The sequence below is a fragment of the Ursus americanus genome, chromosome 36, assembly GCF_024610735.1.
Source record: "Ursus americanus isolate L20-20 chromosome 36, mUrsAme1.1.p, whole genome shotgun sequence".
NCBI classification, from domain to species: Eukaryota; Metazoa; Chordata; class Mammalia; order Carnivora; family Ursidae; genus Ursus; species Ursus americanus.
The window spans coordinates 1,299,388-1,307,507 of record NC_142162.1 but is presented as its reverse complement, the minus strand read 5'-3'; the positions used below and the strand labels follow the sequence as shown (position 1 = coordinate 1,307,507).

The window sequence follows — 8,120 nt, the reverse complement described above, 5'->3', positions numbered from 1 at the left end:
CGTCTAGTTTTTTCAGCAGCCCTGTGAGGTCATAACATCTGGACATCCAGCTGTAAGAGAATAGTTAAGTAAACTACAGAACCAAACAATATTATGTAACCATTTACAATGAAAATTATTAGGTGAGTAATCTCATAGTTAGGAAATTTGGCAAAGTATCTCCAGAGTAAAAATATTTAAGCCCTTCCCCCCCACTAATTCCTCTAGTAGGAACCTATCCCCAGAAAATGACAACAACAAAAAATCTGGACAAAGATTTACATTTATAGATGCAAATGCACCGAAATTGTCATAGTGATTATTTCTAGGTGACAATGTTATTGGTGATCTTATTTTTCTCTTGTAATTTTGTTCACTGTTCAAAAATATAAGATATTTCTAATAAGAGGAAAAGAGAAACATTAAAAATGGATTCCAGTTGGGCACCTGGGTGGCTTGGTTGGTTAAGCATCTGCCTTTGGCTCAGGTCATGATCCCAGGGTCCTGAAATCGAGTCCCGCATGGGGCTCCCTACTCTGCAGGGAGTGTGCTTCTCCCTCTGCCCCTCCCTCCACTCATTTTCTCTCTCTCCCTCAAATAAATAAATAAAATCTTTAAAAAAACGGATTCCAGTCCAAACAAAAGTCTTTTGGGAAAAACTATAATTACAAAGATGTTGTAAACATATGAAAATGGCTAATATTTATTACTATGTAAAAATAAATCATATCTATGTTTTGATGGTAACTACGAAAATATTTATAAATTGTTAATAGTTCTTATCTTTGGGGGTGGAGTAGAACTGAGAGTGACTCATTTTTCTATTAACGCATTTCTGTGATTTTTTAAATAAGACGTATATATCACTTTCATAATCATAAAAAATAGAGAAATTTTAAAATTATGATTACATATAAGCAAGGACTAGCAACAGAGAAAAAAGTTGACATGTTACAGCGATGGTTGTTGTCAGATCAAAATTTGTATTGTAGCTGTGTCAAAAGAAAAATTTTTTAAAAAATCAGTATTTCTGTTTTAACGCATTAGGTGTGTGTTGGTTTTTTGTGCAGCAATATAAAACTGTAACATCCTCTAACACATCATCCTGTATATTTTACTTTGTATAAAACCTACAAGGCCCAGTTGATCTCTTTCCTTCCAGTCACCACCCTCAATTAAATGTCAGCTCCATGTCCGTCTAAGCCATTTCTATGAATGGTGTCTGGCATATAATAAATGCGTGGAAAACAATTTAAAAAAAAAATCAATGTTTCACCTCAAAAAGGAAAAGGTGGTTAAAAGGAACCTAAAGAAGGAAGAAACAGTGGGAAAAATGCTGAAGAACTGCAAATATCCAATTGGTTAGATAGCATTTATTCTGAAAGAAAGAAAAGAGGAAAATATTTTCACCTCCCCAAAGGAGCAGATGGGTGATCCTTGAAAATTGCATTAATATCCTTCAGCATAGGGGCACCTGGGTGGCTCGGGCCATTTAGCAGCCGACTATTGATTTCAGCTCCAGATCATGATCTCAGGGTTGTGAGACCAAGCCCTGTATTGGGCCCCATGCTCGGTGGGGAGTCTGCTTAAGGATTCTCTCTCCCTCTCCCGCTGCACCTCTCCCTGTTTGCACTCTCTTTCTCTCTCCAAAAAAAACAAAACAAAAACAAAAACAAAACAAAACACCAAACTTCAGCATGGAAATCCTACTTCTAACAATCCTACAGAAATATTTTATGTATTTATGTGGAAAAATCCATGTACAATAAAATTCATTGTATTTATAATGGCAACATATTGGAAGAAACCTACATGTTCACCTACAGGATAATGATATAAGATATGTAATGATATATGGTACACCCATATATTCCACCCAGTGAAATAATTTTAGCATTAAAAAGAATGTATATGGTCTACACGGACTATCATGTAAATATCAGTACCGAGGATATGATTCCATTTTTGTACAATTAAATCTGAGTAGGTATGATATAGATATATGGATATAGTGTATGTATAGCGTTTGGGGTGTATCAACAAGGACATACTCCAAACTATTAACCATGTGGGGTTCTACAAAAACGGGGATTGAGGTAAGGTAGGGACACTTTGTTTCTCAGCTGAGTTAAATCTCCATTCTACAGGACAGCAAATAATTAGCAATGCCAAGAATACTAGCCTAGAAAGCCTGAATAGAGCCAAATTAAACAGAGAAGTTGATTATAATGCAAACCACCTGCCCCCACCACCTACCTAAGCAGCTAACCAGACAGAACACCAAGGTCCAAGGGCCACTATGATCCAGCCTATTACAAAGAAAATGCAGCATCACTGTGGTCGAGGGATCGGTCATTTGAGCTCAAACCCCCACGAGCCAGTGATCTCCACCCAAGTTCCATCACTGCACTGACCCTTAATGTGAGGGCAAGATGAGATAATATTTGTAAAGTGCACAGTGCGACCCAATCTTCCACATTTCCCTGCACAGCTACTTGCCAAGTCTGTATATTCTGAGATGAGATCAAATAGGATCATATAAATGTGGGTGCACTACTTGGTGAATGGTTGCGGGGGGCTGGTAAGAAAAGTTTTAAGAAAGCTAGAATAAAAATTTTTTGAGCCTCCCGTCTCAAGCATGGGGAAAGAGAAGAGCCTGAAAGAAAAGCCCCACAACACGAAGGTAAAGGAAGTCGCCGCATAAGGTAAGGACCCCAGTTGGTCTTGCACTCTAGGAACATATTTCAAGAAATGGAAACCTTGAAAGAATTCACCAACAGAGGTCATGGGTTGCAGAAGTAATTCTTGGTAACAGTGGGGACATGAACACAGAAGTGATCTGAAAGACTGAGGTCCTGTCTAATGGCATGAGGTCTAATTAAATGGTATATCAGCTTCGATATCCTGAGAACTACCAGGCAAGTGAACAGTGAGGTTCACAGGAGTTTCTAGACAGCCATATGCTATCAAAGGGTTGGTAAGGCTGGAGAGGAAACTTAAACCCATATTTCTCTAAAGCAAGATTAAAATATGAAATTGATAGTAGAAAGGATAAAAATATTCCATTAAAGATTCTCATGGTAAAAACCAGTTTAAAAAACTAGAAAGGTGAGGTGATGTTCTCTTCTGACCTAACTTCCAAGGACCCAGAAAACACAAAGTCTTCTACAGAAATTGCATACAGGGAAAGGAAGCAAAAGAAGAAGCCAAGGCAGGTCTGAGGGAGAAGGGAGCCATGCACGCCATCATCACAGCCACAGCGAGTACCAGCTGAGTTCCTCGGACAGTGGAAGGGTCATCGATGATTCATTAACAAAACTCGGCACAATGAAGATGCAGGCATCTGGGGACTCACAGGAGGCACCAAGGACTGACCCGCTGTTGACAGGCACTCTGCTGGTCCTCAGATACAGAAGTTGATTAATTAAAAAGGTGAAGGATAGGGGCGCCTGGGTGGCGCAGTCGTTAAAGCGTCTGCCTTTGGCTCAGGGCGTGATCCCGGCGTTCCGGGATCGAGTCCCACATCGGGCTCCTCCGCTATGAGCCTGCTTCTTCCTCTCCCACTCCCCCTGCTTGTGTTCCCTCTCTCGCTGGCTGTCTGTCACATAAATAAATAAAGTCTTTAAAAAAAAAAAGGTGAAGGATAGGGGCGCCTGAGTGGCTCAGTCATTAAACATCTGCCTTCGGCTCAGGGCATGATCCCAGGTCCTGGGATGGAGCCCCGCATCAGGCTCCTCCACTGGGAGCCTGCTTCTTCCTCTCTCACTCCCCCTGCTTGTGTTCCCTCTCTCGCTGGCTGTCTCTCTCTCTCTGTCAAATAAATAAATAAATAAAATCTTTAAAAAAAAAAGGCGAAGGATACAGCCTCATGACATGCGGACAGCTGGCTTCTCAAAACTAGCGGGTCCACCCCACAGGCCACATGACTGACCCTTGGGCTCATGATGTAACAGATCACCCTGCCCAGACTGCCCAGGGGTCTGCTGGGGTCAGGGGTAGTGTTCTAATTGTTTGAGAGTGGGTAGCTCCCTCTGTCTCCCTGCTTCTGGGAACTGGCTACAGCCAAAGCCTTTTTGGGACTGGAGAGTGTCCCCTGCCTTGGGGGTCCGTGCTGCTTATGCTTTTCTGTGGTTAAGTCTGAAAGCCAGTGGATTGTGATTCCCTTATTCATTTTCCTTCTTTCCATTTAAAAAGATTTCATTTATTTACTTTAGAGAGAGAAAGAGAGAGAGCGGGGGGGGGGAGGAGCAAAGGGAGAGAGAGAGAGAGAATCTCAGACAGACTCTCCGCTGAGCAAGGAGCCTAGCTCGGGGCTCAATCCCACAATCCTGAGATCATGACCTAAGCTGAAATCAAGAGTCGGCTACTTAACCCAGGCGCCCCTCCTTATTCATTTTCTTAAACTCCAAAAGTGATACAGGATCCCGGTTTAAAAATATTTTTTTTCAATCAATAGAGAAATGTATATGATTTTTTTTTGTTTTTTTGTTTTTTTTAAAAAAGATTTTATTTATTTATTTGACAGATAGAGACAGCCAGCGAGAGAGGGAACACAAGCAGGGGGAGTGGGAGAGGAAGAAGCAGGCTCCCAGCGGAGAAGCCTGATGTGGGGCTCGATCCCAGATCGCTGGGATCACGCCCTGAGCTGAAGGCAGAAGCTTAATGACTGCACCACCCAGGCGCCCCAAAAATGTATATGATTTTAAAAAAGAAATTCCTCCTGTTCCCCTCCCTTCACACAATACAAAACCTTGAAATCTTTTCCTCCAGAGTTAACTGCCATTAACAGTTTGGTGTCTATTCTTATAGGAATTTTTTCCTACATATATTCAAACATAAGCATATATGTGGTTGGGGGGGGGAATAAGGCAAATTACTTAACCTCCGTACCTCAGTTTCCTCAGCTTTAACATGGGGGAATGATATTAATCCACGGGGTTATTTGAAGGTGACATGAGTTAAGACATCGAGCATTCTTAGAAGTGTCTGGCCCAGACCGTACTAAGCCTTCAGCCATTAGCTATTATGATTATTCCCTCATTCTTTTTCACTGTGGAAATGTTAATGACACTGAGAGAGGTGTTACTGACCCCGCTACAGATGCCCAAGAACACACACAAATTAAATAGCTTTCCTAAAATTAGCTGGGGTGGAGGGGGTGTGTTGGTACCAGAACCGAGGACTCCTAACACAGTGTTGTTCTTACCACACCACGGGGCCCCCTACAATCCCTCTTAAAGCCAAAAAGGTTTGGAGTGGGCAGCTGGTCCCTATCTTATTTGGACTCCAGGCCGTCTCCTAGGTCTCCAGGACTGGGGCTTGCGGCTCAGGTGAGCCTTCCTCTTGCTGCAGTCCTGGGCCCTTGGGGCTTGACTTCCCCTTCTACACGCTGAGTCCTGCTGAGGTCTCCTGGCCACTCCGGGCTCAGCTCAAGCTAATGGGCAGGATGGCAATGGCTTGTAACTGAGAGGGAGGTCTGGCTGCTTATGAGGCTACAGATATTTCTAGAGCTCCTTCTGTGTGTGTGAGGCACTGCACTAACCAGGAGGGATATCTCCATGCCTCTGGGGGTCCCTGTCCCACTGGGACCCACTGCTCATGGCTCCTGGGCACAGGGCCTCCTCTGGGGGGTCTCAGGCGCAGAACAGGGCAGACTGGTAAGAAGAAGCTCCTGAGTACAGTTTCCTGGTTTCAACGCTCCTCTCTGTCGGCCCTCCAGGTCTACTTCTCGTGCCCTTGCCCTAACAGGTTTATGGAAGAGTTGAGGATGCTGGGTCGTGCCGGGCTGAGGCCTTTTCTGCCACCCTGGGAACTTCTCACAAACCTCCAAGCGCCTTTACAGACTCCAGGCGCAGAGCTGGAAAAGTCTTGGGGATCAGCCCCCCTGCTTGTTTACCAGGGGAAGAGATAAGGTTTGGTGAGGGAGAGGCAGGAGCACAAGCACTTATTAAGCACAATCATGGCACCAGTCACCAAGCTAAAGACTTCAACTCTAAGCTCTGTCCGGAGGTTTAGATCCACTTTCATCAATCCTTACAGTCTCTAGTCAGACCCCGGCTGCCAAAATGGTGAAGCAGATGGAGAGCAAGTATGCTTTTCTGGAAGCCTTGAGCGGTGCAGGAGATAAACTGGCAGTTGTTGACTTCTCAGTCACGTGATGTGGGCCTTGCAAAATAAGAAAGCCTTTCCTTCTTTTGGAATCTGTTCTCTCTCTCTCTCTCTCTTTTTAAATATTTTGTTTATTTATTTGACAGAGATAGAGACAGCCAGCGAGAGAGCGAACACAAGCAGGGGGAGCAGGAGAGGAAGAAGCAGGCTCACAGCGGAGGAGCCCGATGTGGGGCTCGATCCCACAACGCCGGGATCACGCCCTGAGCCGAAGGCAGACGCTTAACCGCTGTGCCACCCAGGCGCCCCTCTCTCTCTCTTTTTTAAACATTTTATTTATTTATTTGTCCAAGAGACAGAGCACAAGCAGGGGCAGCTGCAGGCAGAGGGAGAAGCAGGCAGAGGGAGAAGCAGGCTCCCGCTGAGCAGGGAACCTGATGCGGGACTCGATCCCAGGATCCTGGGATCATGACCTGAGCTGAAGGCAGACGCTTGACCGACTGAGCCACCCAGGTGTCCCAATAGGTGAGCCTTTCTTTCATTACCTCTCTGAGAAGTCTTCCAACGTGGTGTTCCTTCAAGTGGACGTGGATGACAGTTGGGAAGTTGCTTCAGAATATGAAAGCAGATATAGGCCAACCTTCCAGTTTTTCAAAAAGGGACAAAATGTGAGTGAATTTTCTGGAGCTAATAAGGAAAAACTTGAAGCCACCATTTATGAATTAATCTAATTATGTGGTCTGAAAACATAACCAGCCATTGGCTGTTTAAAACTTGTAATTCTTTTTTATTTACAAAAAGGAAAGATCGAGTATGAAGGCTATACACTCAACTGCCATCTGATTATAAGTGACAGTAAAATATTGATTCTTCCCTTTAAAAAAAGACACTTCAATATCACTTCATTCTGTTTCAGTGACAACCTTGAGCTAGGTGTTATTCTTCTTACTTAAAGGATGAAGAACCATGAGGCTTAAAGAATTGAAGTGATTTGCTCAAGGTCATAAGGAAATGGAGTAGGCTAACGTGTACCTACTTCTTTCTTACTGTAGGGAGGTGATGACATCTAAACGCCCCACTAGTCTCTTTCTTTACCACCTCTTCCAAATGCATGGGAGCTTTTCCTCCAGGCGGGCCCATGATGAGACATATTTTGGGTGACAGAAACACCTCCCCCGCCAATCGCTCCAACAATGTCTGTCTTCCCCTTGAAAGCCTCACTCCCTCGGGAACCCTATTCTGAGGGAAGGCAGCATGGCTTCTGGGAACCAGTAAATGGAGCAATGGTGTTCCTTGGGTTCTAGTTTTGTTGGGTGTGCAGCAAGATATGGGAATTTTATACGTGGTACCAGGAGAAGCCAAGTTGGGTTGGCTCAGGGAAGCTCTGGTTGGAGCCTGTCTGTCCCTGTGCTGTGCAGAAAGCCCAGCTGCTCCCCAGAACCAGCAGCCCCAGTCTCCAAAGGCCACAGCTGAGTCACATTCTTCACCCTGCCCTAGATTACTAATTCCTTTACCTCTCAGCTTTTTCCTCATTCACCCTCTCTCAGGTCATGCATTGTCCTCTTTCTGTTTACTGCTAACAGTTTTTTCAGAAGTTCCTTAGAATCTCAATCATTGATACTAGTGACCATGGCAGTCCCCACCCATCCCACTCCACAGAGTAGGTGACAAGAGAGATGATTTACTTTAGTGTTCTTGAAACACGGGATCATGAGCCGAAGGCATTGCTTAACCGACTGAGCCACCCAGACACCCCCGGCTATTTTCATTTTAAAACATAACTTTAGAAAGCAAGAAGTACTAAAATGTATGTACAAAGTAATCATTGCAACTTTATTGTGAGCCCCAAACCTTGTAGACTCTACAAATACCCAAAACCCCTGTGATTTGCTTTATGAGTGACAGTACGTGCACACAATGGAATATGGTGATTAAAAATAATGATGTGTGTAAATATTGACATAAAAAGGAATATAGCAATTTATTAAATGAAAACAAATGCATAACAGTATGTAGAGGACAAATGACCAAGT

At 43.9% G+C, this 8,120-nt stretch overlaps 1 pseudogene; it reads left to right on the top strand.

The window, feature by feature from the left end:
• The first annotated feature begins 6,044 nt into the window (after nt 1-6,044).
• On the top strand, nt 6,045-6,818 carry LOC123801943 (thioredoxin-like; annotated as a pseudogene).
• The last annotated feature ends 1,302 nt before the right edge of the window (nt 6,819-8,120 follow it).